We start from the raw sequence: 12,866 nt of genomic DNA, 5'->3' as shown, positions 1-12,866 counted from the left end.
AGGGCTCCTAGACCTGACAAGTAGCTATCATGCTATGTGGGCGGCCTAACTCCTTCCTCTTGGACACTGGGGCCACTTACTTGGTCCTGACGGAGTTTTGGGGACCCAGTTCTCCCTCCCATTTTCTCATTGTTGGGGTCAGAGGAGAACCTTACCTTCCTCACCAGAACCCACCACTTAGTTGAATTTTTGGGGTGCACCTCTCACCCATTCCTTTTGGTAGTGCTGACATGTCCTGTCACCTTATTGGGAAGAGATCTTCTAGCTAAGTTGGGAGCCTCTATTTCCTTTGCTCCCCCCATTCGCCTGAACCCAAGCTCGCCAGCAAATTCTCTCCTGCTTCTCCTAGCCAGTCAACCTACTACACAAACATTTTTCCTTTATCAGCTTCTCAGGTAGACCCCTGAATCTGGGATGTCCAGAACCCCTCTATTGCTAAACATCATTCTTCTGTTGTCATCCAATTACTAGACCCTACCAGGGCTCTTTTAAGGTGATTCTTGAGACACAGGAGACACAGGACGCTCTTTTTCCACATACAAGATTCATGGGATCCCAGGTGGGAGACAGAAGTTGTTGGTAAGCTCTACCGTAAAAACCAACCAGGGTTCATAATAAGTACTTTCAAAATTCAGAGAAAATATGTCTCAATTGATGTTACCCAAGGCAGATGCTTTAAAGACTGATGGCTATGGATACCTCCTGGAACTAACTCACTATTGCCACGTACAGCCTCCTCTGTGATGTTTCCTAATAACCTTACCTCACCCTTTTCCAGCTTCCCTGACTCTGATGTTGCCATGACTCCATACATTTCCCCTATCCCTCTTCATGGCATGACAAACTATTTAAGACATCCAAGACATGTTCTGTAGAAATTTGCTCCAAACCTTATCAATCTTGTTTCTACATTCCTTCAATGATAGACACAAAAAAATTATAACCAAACTCTTAATCTGTCCTGTTACAGGATTACAAGTCACTGTCCATAGAGAAGCCTGATGTGAAAATTTGTCAGGTGGACCCCGATGGTGGAAGCCAGCTCCACACCCTACGATGCCCCAAGACAGCAGGAAGTATTCAATGAGACTCTTGGCACCTCTGTTCTCTTTCACCGTTGGCCTCCCACTCCCCCTTTTCTCCTTTTTATAAGAAAAGGGGACAAATGGCAGCACTAGGGCCGACTCTGCAAAATTTTCTTTCTTCCAAATGTACTTAATCTCCTATAGTGTGTGTGTGTGTGTGTGTGTGTGTGTGTGTGTGTGTGTGTGTGTGTGTGTGTGTGTATAATGTGTGTGTGTGTGTGTGTGTGTTCCAGCATCTCGTCAAGTCCAGGAGCTAATTACACCTAGAACAGCTCAAGAGAAGCAAACTACAGATGCTTCAGCCTTCTCTCGCAGACACAGACACTTCTATTGGACCTGTTCCTTCTGACCTATCCTCAGATGGTTCCACAGACTCTGGACAACAAGGAAACAGCCGACTCTAAGACTGGACAAACATCCACACCTTCCCTTTTCTAGACTCTCTAGAAACGTCACATCAAAACAAGTGTGAAGCAGAGATCACCATCGCCTCTATTTTTTTTTTAATTAAACCAAAATGGGGAAATGTTGGGATTCTCTAAACCCCACCCTTAAGTTACAGCCAGGTATACCCCAGCCCTCAGTTACCTGCCAGTAGCCAGGTGTGCTCCGCCCCAGTGACCTGACACTATAAAAGGGGCTGCTTGACCCCTCCCCTCTCTCTTGTTATCTTGCTCTTTATCTTGCTCCCTTGTCTCCCTGTCTTATCCCTTCTCTTCCCCTTCCCTTTACCCCTCTCTCTCCACATGCTCATGGCCGGCACTCCTCTATTCATCTCTCTCTCTCTCTCTCTCTCTCTCTCTCTCTTTCTCTCTCTCTCTCTCCCTCCCCCTCTACTACCCTCTTAACTTTCCCCGTGACCTAAATAAACAATATTCAGTACTATACCTTCTTGTGGCTGTTCCCTCAGGGGGAAGGGATTCTCAACATGGATCCCCCAGAGGCATCCCCCTGGCCTCCAGACAGAGGCCTCTCGGCACCTCCATGGTCCATATCCCCCGCCCACTCTCTTCATTCTTTTCCTAACATTGGTGCCAAAACCCAGGATGTCATCTTTTAACAACAACTATGTTGTCTACAATATGTTGCTCTGTTACATTAAAGAAATGGAGGTTTCCTAGTAAAATCATAATAACAATGTTTATAGAGTTTGTTAGTATGCTGAAGAATGTGTTGCCAAATGAGGGAAGTAATAAATAGTAGCACAAAGTTCATTATGTAATCTTGTAATATTGCTTAAGAGCTGTATCCATGAAGCACAAATCCAGTGAGGAGTAAGAGAACCCACAGCTTATATTGGGGGTAGTTTGGAGCCCTCTTACTTGCTTCAACAGTTTCTAATGTGTATCTCTTCTTGTGCTCAAATATTGACCCAGGATCAGGCAGACTACAACACATGTTGTCTAAGATTTCATTTTCTGTTATTTCAGTTACCCTTGTTTATCTCCAATCTAAAAATATTCCTATGACATAGAGATTCAGTGTTTTAAGGAAAGAAGAAAATATTTACATAAGTTGTGTGTTGTTTGATTGTTTTGTTGATTTTAATTGCTAATCTTACTTTATACATGGTTTATAAATGAAACCATATTATAGATAAGTGTACAGAAGGAGTATAATACTATTGAGTTCGGTACTACCTGTGGGTTTAGGTATGTACATGAAAGTATTTATCCTCCATAGTTGACAAGGGGCTACTGGAATGGAAATTTATACAAACATCCAAAATAATCTGAGGTAGCTATCAAGGATATCTTAGCCAATAAGCCTCTAGGCATCTCAGGCAGATATCAATGTAAAACAGAAAAAAAAGGGTTATTTATGCCTTTATCCCTCTAGTTGCTTCTAATGGTTGGAAGTATCTATGCACAACCAGTTGGGATCTGTCAGCTACCCTTACAGGGCAGAAACTTATTAGAGACTTTTTTTTTAAACTGGGCCTCATTATACAGTACTGGATAATCTACAACTTACTAGCTAGACCAGGAAGGGCTCAAATTTACAGCAGTTTGCTGTGATTAAAGGTACCTGAATTAAAGGTATATGGCACCATATCTACACTGACATCTTTATAGTTTTTAAGGTTTATTTTTAGCACTTCTAATTATATGTATGGACATGTGTCTGAATGCAGGTATGTGCACATACGTACAGGTACTCATGGAGGCCAGAGGTGTTGTACCCACATTTTTCTGACCCATGCAGGAAAAACATCCAGGAATTCACTATGGACTGTAGAGATTCAAAAAGATGGTAACTGTCACATAATGTGAGGCACATGAATGTCTGCCACTTTGATCTGTGGTGGAAACTACAACTGATTTACTGAAACAACTGTGCCATATAACTGTGTCTGAAGCAAGATGATTCTTCCTGTGTGGTATTTGCAGTCAACTGTTGAGCACAGTGATAGCACTTGTACAGTTATTGCTGTGAACATACTCTTTCAACAGTTGATTTTGCCTTATAAGAACTCACGAGTTTTGATGAAACTTACTTGGAACTGCCTGACTGCTCTGTAGCGGAAGCTCTTCCTTTTTGGTTTTCCTTTATATCTCAGTCTAAAGTCTCTTTAGACATTTTCTGACATGTTGTGCATCACAGATATTTTTCCCCTTGAGTCTCTTACACATCTACTTCGGCTTTGGAATTTACCTCCTAGAGAACCTAAACATACAAAATAGCCCTTGGTGAGAGTTTGCTGGAGTTTGTTGACTTGGTTGATTATGCAGGGCTGAGTATTGAACTCGGGGTCTTAGACAGTGCTCTGTGTTATAGCTGCATCCCCAGCCGTAGATATTTTTGGTGCTTGAACTCATTGAATAGACTACCACTCATTTGCACCTGCTCAGTGAGAATAGCAAGGAGCGTGGCAATAAGAATGAATTCTATGCTGGCACACCCACTGACATATTGCTGAATCAATTGCCATGTTGTACTACTTAAGGAAATTGCAATACAAGGCCAAGATAGTCTTAAATCTGAGTGCAGATCAGAAGGGGTGGTGATTTTGACCACTTAGTAGAGAGTTAATACAAAGCAGGCAGAATCTATCATGTCTCCATGTAGGAAGAGGGAGCCTCTAAATTAATCTACTAACATAAACCAGTAATGAATTTTCTTCTGTGTGATATAGTCTGAAATACATGGTTCTGAACTTTTCAAGGAGCACAGGCTTTAGAATTATCAATGACTTATTTGTATGTAAAACAGGCTTTTGTGATTATTTTGTTACCATGGAAGAACTGAATATATATGTACTTGGTGGACTATCATGAATAGGATGGCACACAGGTTCACTTAACTTTCTAATTCCAGGTGCTTTACTGTTTTTAGAATGTAAGTTTTGCTACATGATTAGTGTATATATATGTGTGTGTGTTTATTGATTTAGCTTGTGGAAGAGATTTCTAAAGGGAGCATGGAATGCATTTGATTAAGTCTCATTGTGGGTTGCCTGCTCAAAGAGGGATGCTGTTAGCAGAAGCTCATAATTCTATAGAAAAGTAGATTGTATTCCTCAAAAAGCAGACTGCTTTATTGCTCAAAGCACTACCCGAGGTTCCATCTGTTGTGCAGAGTGGGTTATTCTACAGATTTCTAACATGTATTATCAATATGGCAGTATTCCATCACAGAGGATGGAAAACTAGTATTTTTCATCACAGAGGAAGGCCATCTTATATGTTAAGTATACTTCTTCAGATGGTATCTGGTCTCAAAATTCAAATTCCTGTTGAGCCTGTATATGTCTCAGGCAAAGCAGGCAGTTAAACTAACATAGTAGACACTGCATGGCATTCACTTCTCCTTGCAGTTGGGTTGACTGCCAATCAAAGACATGTGAGATGCATTCAATTGACAGTCTTCCAAAGTAAGATTGAAATTTTGAATAAGGTATGAGACTAGTCAAAGTTACAAAGACATCAAGAGATCAGAATGGTTGGGAATAGCAGCCAATGTTTTATGGAATTGTGAGACTTTAAGGAACAGGGGTCTCAACTCAAATTTGGGTACCAATATGGTGAATTGGTTTACATGTTTGAATAACATACCTAGGTATGAATATACTATTTCTGATACCTAAAGAGATCAAATAGGCAACAAGCCTGTGGTTTTGTTTTGTTTTGGCAGCAAGTATCCTTTCCCTCCTATTTTAAAGATTTAATTTAGGTTTGAGAATTTTTATATATTTTGATCATATTTTCCCCTTCCTAAAATATCTAGATTCTCCATGCTCTACCTACCCAACTTCATGTTCATTCTTTGTTAAAACAAACACACAGACACCCCAAAACAATAGTAAACTCACAAACCAAAGCAAAGGGCATGCATGTATGCACATGTACACACACACACACACACACACACATACCTCAGAGTCCAGTTTATATTTACAACTACTCCTAAGAATGGAGCCTACCCCAGGATATGGTAAATATAGCCAGTGTTACTCCAGTGGAGAAAAGGAATTTTTTTTCTCTCATACCATCCTACACACACCTTATCTCATTTTTGTATTTTTCAGTGACAGTGTTAATATGGAAATGTGTCCTTTTATGGCTTTGTTGCATGAACTGAGTATGGTACACAACTAGAAACCAGCTATCAGGAAATAAAGGCAGGATGAAAAATTTGAGGTTAGTCTAAAGTATATAAAACCATCTCAAATAAATGTGAGGCTTTGTCTCACTAAATGAAGTGGTGTTTAATCATGGAATCTGAGGTCAATATAAGCTTTCACATGCACATCTGTGCCCAAGAACATGCCAACACAGCAACAAAACTCAGGATATCTTGAAATGCTAGGAAAACACTCCACTGAGGGCTTGTCTGTCCCCTCATTTTCATGTATTGCTACCCAGTCCTATGAGGGATGCTCATTTTTGCAAGGTATGGTTCTGTTTGATCCCTTCCATAGTTTCCAAAGAGCAAGTAATAGTTTGTACTAGTTAAGTATCTTCTGAAAATTAGTGGGTTAAAGCAAACCACATAGCATATACAAAAAATGAAGGTTTAATGAGAACTTCTTATTAGCAAAGGGTCAGAAGCAGCACATGAATTCATTCCATTCTACCATGACAACACAAAGGCATATCTGTCTACATCTATACTACAAGAGTGGTTTTTTATGAGTATCTCTCCACAGTACAAGGCCTTTGGCAACCTTGCAAGATGGAGATTCAAATTGGGGCTTACATGTCAATCAGCCTGAGTCCAGATGACAACTTTCAGCAGAGTTGTCTCAAGCTGTTAGCAATCATAACCTTGGGTGTCAACAGGGTTTGTACTGCAAGGCAATTAAGTCTCTTAGTTAGATTGGCCTAGGATTTGGGCAAAGCCCTGTTGGCAATCAAGACTGTCATTCCTTTTGGACTCCCACACTTAAGTAAAAATCTGATTGTTTACAGTTCTTCAAAGACTTTCCTCACATTCAACTTCAGTTTGGCTTTTTATATCCTCAAAAATATCTCCCCACCTTCAAATTTTTAGTGTCTTAGTTATACCAAACATGAATTATTCCTGAAAATACTGGGTTTTCCATGTATAAATCAATGCCATAGGCAAACCTGTTTCTCTTCCCTTTTTCACTGACTCCATGCCGGTCCTGTTTGGATTGTGGACCTCTTATGTGGTTCATGTAATTCTGTGTGTCTTGGTGGTGACAATATTCAATGGATAGGTACAGTCCATTAATTCAATAAATTTTCCATCATGATTTTAAGAAGCTTTCTCCTCATAAAACATGAATACTAATGTGGAATAAGAATGCAACTTCTTTAATCTTAATCAACATATTTAACAGCCTGAGATCAAATGACTCATCCAGCATCACGTGGCTTATTCTAAACTCTAGTCAAATGTGGAACCCAGTTTTCCATCTTCCCCTTTAAGTTGCATTGTGTGGTATCCTTGATATACCAACAAGTTCTAATGACAAAGATTCTTTGAGTCCTAGCACTGTTCTTTGACAGAGTCCTTCCATGTCCTGATCTCGGGGGAAATCTGACAAGGATGTTGAGAATTGACCAAAATAATCTTGATGTTGAACAAACAAGTTCCATTTTCTGGCTCAGCAGATACCATTTAATTCTGTATAATACTGAATAATGATAATAAATTTTAAGGCTCAGGATTCCTTGAAATGACCTTTTGATAGTTAAATCTTTTGTTTCACTTCTCAGTAACAGTTCTGAAACTTATCATGTTGCAAGTGAAAACTTTACAGGCTTTTATACCTTGCCACTAACATAAAATTCTTTGGCATAAAAAAGAAAGTACTTGGCCAGGTCTCTGTCATCGGGGCTCCTGATCTGCCACAGAAGGCTGAGCTCCCAGAACAGCTGCACAGGCATTCTTCTGCCTGGAACAAGGGTGACCCTGAGGCACAGGCCCCGGGGAGGTCACACTGGGAATTCTCAGAGCACTGGGAGCACAGTGCTCTCTGCAAAAGGGTCCTTTCTGGCCCACAGAAAGGGCCAGGTCTATATCAAGACTCAGGATCTGTCTCGGAAGGCTGAGCTCCCAGAGCAGCTGCACAAGCTCCTTTCTACCTGGACCAAGGGTAAGCCTGACACATAGCTGTTCAAGGAGGGAACACAGGGAGTGCAAGAAGCGTGATACTCCCTAGAAAAGGGTCCTTTTTGGCCAAGAGAAAGAGCAGGGTCCCTGCCACTAAGACTCAGGAAATGTGGACAGAGGGCTGAGCTCCCAGAATAGTCTCACAAGAGCTATCACACCTGAGCCCCTGAAGACATAACTGAGTCACTGGCATAAGAACTTACTGCTTGCCCAGAAAGAGCTGAACACTCAGGATCAATCTCCTGCCTGAGCCCATGGGGATTCAGACCCACAGGAGATACAAGCACCAGTCAGAAACAAAAAGATCACCTACAATCACTGACAAGAAGATGGCAAAAGGAAAGTGCGAGAACTAAAGCAATGGAAACCAAGACAACCAAGTAGAAACACAAAGAACCATACAGAGAATTAACAAAACCAAGAGCTGGTTCTTTGAGAAAATTTACAAGACTGATAAACCCTTAGCCAGACTAACTAGAGGGCACAGAAGATTATCCAAATTAGCAAAATCAAAAATGAAAGGGGAGACCTAATAACAGAAACAGGAAACTCAAGAAATCATCAGATCCTACTACAAAAGCTTATACTCAACAAAACTGAAAAATCTGGAGGAAATGGATAAATTTCTAGACAGATACCAGATACCAAAGTTAAATGAGGATCAGATAAACCATCTAAACATTCCCACAAGTAAAGAAATAGAAGCAGTCATCAAAAGCTTCCTAACCAAAAAAAGCCCAGGACCAGATGGGTTCAGTGCAGAATTCTATCAGACCTTCATAGAAGATCTAATACCAATACTCTGCAAACTATTCCACAAAATAAAGAAAGAAGAACACTATCCAACTCATTCTTCGAGGCCACAAATACCCTCATACCTAAACCACACAAAGACCCTACAAGAAAACTTCAAACCAATCTCCCTCATGAACATTGATGCAAAAATACTCAATAAGATTCGTGCAAAGCCAATCCAAGAACACGTCAAAATGATCATTCACCATCAAGTAGGCTTCATTCCTGTGCTGCAGGGATGGTTCAGTATAATCCATCAATGTAATCCACCATATAAACAAACTCAAAGGAAAAAAAAAAACACATAATCATCTCAATAGATGCTGTCTTAGTTAGGGTTTTATTGCTGTGAACAGACACCATGACCAAGGCAAGACTTATAAATAAAAAAATTAATTGAGGCTGGCTCACAGGTTCAGAAGTGCAGTCCAGTATCAAGGCAGGAACATGGCAGCATCCAGGCAGGCATGGTGCAGGAGGAGCTGAGAGTTATACATTTTCATACAAAGGAAGCCAGAAGCAGACTGAACATCCTCAGGGAGCTAGGAGGAGTATCTCCAAACCCACCCCCAGAGTGACACACTTTCTCTAACAAGGCCACACCTTCTAATAGTGCCACTCCATGGGCCAAGCATAAGAAAACCATCACAGATGCTGAGAAAGTATTTGACAAAATCCAATACTCCTTCATGTTAAAAGTCTTGGAAAGAGCAAAGCAATATACAACAAACCAGTAGCCAACATCAAATTAAATAACGAGAAACTTGAAGCGATCCCTCTAAAATCAGGGACTAGACAAAGCTTACCACTTTCCACCTATCCAATATAGTACTGGAAGTCCTGGCAAGAGCAATTAGACAGCAAAAGGAAGTCAAAGGGATATAATTTGAAAAGGACGAAGTCAAAATATCACTATTTTCCGATGACATGATAGTATACTTAAGTGACCCCAACAATTCCACCAGAAAACTTATACAGATGATAAACAACTTTAATAAAGTGGCTGGATATAAAATTAACTCAAACAAATCAGTAAACCTTCCTCTACTCAAAGGATAAGCAGGTTGAGAAAAATATTAGGGAAACAACACCCTTAACAATAGTCACAAACAATATAAAATTCCTTGGTGTGACTCTAACCAAGTAAGTTAAAGATCTGTATGAAAAGAACTTCAAGTCTGTGAAGAAAGAAATTGAAGATCTCAAAAGATGGAAAGATCTCCCATGCTCATGAATTGGAAGGATTTATATAGTAAAAATAACCATCTTGCCAAAAGCAATCTACAGATTCAATGCAATCCCCATCAAAATTCCAACTCAATTCTACATAGAGCTGGAAAGAGCAATTTGCAAATTCATCTGGAATAATAAAGAACATAGGATAGAGAAATCTATTCTTAACAAGAAAACGTCTGCAGGAATCACCATCCTGACCTCAAGCTAATTACCTCAAAGCAATTGTAATAAAAAGATCATTATGTTTAATCTATACACACCAAAAAATTGTTTCCATGTTACATTCTGTTCTACATGTACTTTATGCTTATGGTAGCTAGTGGGATTTCAATGCATGCTATGAAACCTCTAAAAGAATTGCCAAAATGGTTTTAAAAATCTGTACATGTATCTCTTCTTTAAATAAAGTTGTTAAAAAAAACCTGCATGGTATTGGTACAGAGGTAGATCAATGGAACAAAATTAAAAACCCAGAAATGAACCCACATACCTATGGTCACTTGGTCTTTGACAAAGGAGCTAAAAATATTCGATGGAAAAAGGACAGCCTCTTCCACACATGGTGCTGGTTCAACTGGCAGTCAGCACTCAGAAGAATGCAAATCAATCTTTTCTTGTCTCCTTGTACAAAGCTCAAGTGCAAGTGGATCAAAGATCTCCACATAAAACCAGGTATATTGAAACTATTAGAAGAGAAAATGGGGAAAAGCTTAGAACACATAGGCACCAGGGAAATTTTCTTGAACAGAACACCAATGGATCATGCTCTAAGATCATGAATTGACAAATGGGACGTCATGAAATTGCAAGGTTTCTGTAAGGCTAAGGACACTGTCAAGAAAACAAAATGGCAGCTAATAGACTGGGAAAGGATCTTTACCAATCCTACATCTGATAGATGTCTAATATCCAATATATATAAAGAACTCAAGAAGTTAGACTCCAGAGAATCAAACAATCCTATTCAAAAATTGGGTACAGAGCTAAACAAAAAACTCTCAACTGAGGAATATCAAATGTCTGAGAAGCATCTAAGGAAGTGCTCAATATCCCTAGTCATGAAGGAAATGCAAATCAAAACAACCCCAAGATTCCACCTCACACCAGTCAGAATGGCTAAGTTTAAAACCTCAGATGACAGCAGATGCTGGCGAGGATGTGGAGAAAGAGGAACACTTCTCCACTGTTGGTGGGGTCAGAAACTGGTACAACCACTCTGGAAATCAGTCTGGCGGTTTCTCAGAAAATTGGACATCCAGCTATTCCACTTCTGGGTATATACCCCAAAGATGCCCCAACATATAATAAGGACACACGCTCCACCATGTTCATATCAGCCTTATTTATAATAGCCAGAAGATGAAAAGAACCCAGATGTCCTTCAACAAAGGAACGCATACAGAATGTTCTGTACATTTACACAATGGTGTACTACTCAGTTATTAGAAACAAAGACATTATGAAATTCCTAAACAAATGGATGGAACTAGAGACTATCATCCTGAGTGAGGTAACACAGTCACAAAAGAACACACATGATATGCAGTCACTGACAATTGGTTAATAGCCCCAGAAATATCTGAATACCCCAAAACAACTCATAGACCTTATGAAGCTCAAAAAGGAAGGTCAAAATGTGGAAGCCTCAGTCCTTCTTAGAAAAAAAAAAGAAAAAAATCTTGTATTCATCATATATTATTATGTAACAAATTTTGTGAGCTATAATAATATAACATAAATAAAAACTGAAGTACTTAAAACGGCTCAACAGATACACTAGAAAAAAAAATAGATGTCCAAGATTTAAATTCTGTGCCTTATTAAGCTTTCTGAGTAACCAAGACTTACACTTGGTAAATGGCTATTTCAAAAGAACCTGTCACTGTATAGACTCTAGAAGAGAAATCTAATACCATGATTTTTGATAAATGAGCACAGTATTAAATTGCCCCTTAAAGTATGTTTTACACTCAACCCTCACCAGAGGCTTCCTTTTGTAATAAATAGTAGATGGTGGTCAATACAGACTTACAACTGGCCAAACTGCAGAATAAGACTGAAAAGGACACAGTCCTAATTAGGAGATTGGTATCAAACCTGTACCCCAAGGTAGAAGATAGTAAGAGCCATAGGTAGGGAAGGACTTTTTATGGAGTGTTTTCTGGATACGACAGGGCTAAATGTTCAACCCATATCTGATGACCTCAGTTGATGGCTGCTGTTTGCTAGAGGAGGAAGAACAGGTTTTCTTCAGGGACCCAGTCCATGACAGGCTACCCAAGCTCTAGTGAACCTATTTCTCTGATTATATTCATGCAAAAAATTTAAACAAATTATTATCTTTTTGCTGTTGTTTTGAATTTAGAGTAAGGTGCATCCAACAAGCCTAAGGGACTTGAGTTTGATCCCTGGGACTCATACCACAGAAAGAATCAAATTCAAAAACTTGTCCTCTATTGTCTACTTAAATACTTTGGCCCGCATGCGCGCGCGCACACACACACAGTAAAATAAAAAAAATGTACAATAGCCTTTTTAAACTACAAAGGCCTGGTTATTCACCCTGCCTCCCCAATGACAGGGTATTCTGATGTGTGCACAGACATTAGTGAATGCATAATAAAGTTTACTAGAATCCTATGTCTCAACATAGGATCATGTTTTTTCTTGTTTCCCCCAGGCATTTCCCACCTCTTGTTCATCCACCCAACATGACCCTTGCTTCTTTTTAGAAAAAAACACAAATGTTCACTACTGTTTTTTAAAAGCACATAGAAGCCAGGATCACACCCATATAAAATCCCAACATTCAGGAGGTAAGAGGGATAAAAAAAAAAAGGACTGCCATGACTTTGAGGTTAAGACCAGTCTATATAATGAATTCCAAGCCAGCTTACCTTACAGTATAAGACTCTGTCACAATGATAAACAGCCCTGGAGGGATAGCTCAGCAGCTAAGAGTGCTTACTCCTCTTCTATAAAACCTGGGTTCAGTTTCCAGCACCTACATGATGGCTCACAGTAACCTGTATCTCAAATTTCAAGGGTTCTGACTCCCTCTTCTGATCTCTGTGGACACATGTACACACACACCCACCCACACATGCACCAAAACAAAAAGGAACATGTAAAACAATCATTTGCTTTGAATGATAAGTATCTCCTCCA

Source organism: Micromys minutus, assembly GCF_963924665.1.
Source record: "Micromys minutus genome assembly, chromosome: X".
In the NCBI taxonomy this organism is placed as follows: Eukaryota; Metazoa; Chordata; class Mammalia; order Rodentia; family Muridae; genus Micromys; species Micromys minutus.
Note: the sequence above shows the minus strand (reverse complement) of the source record.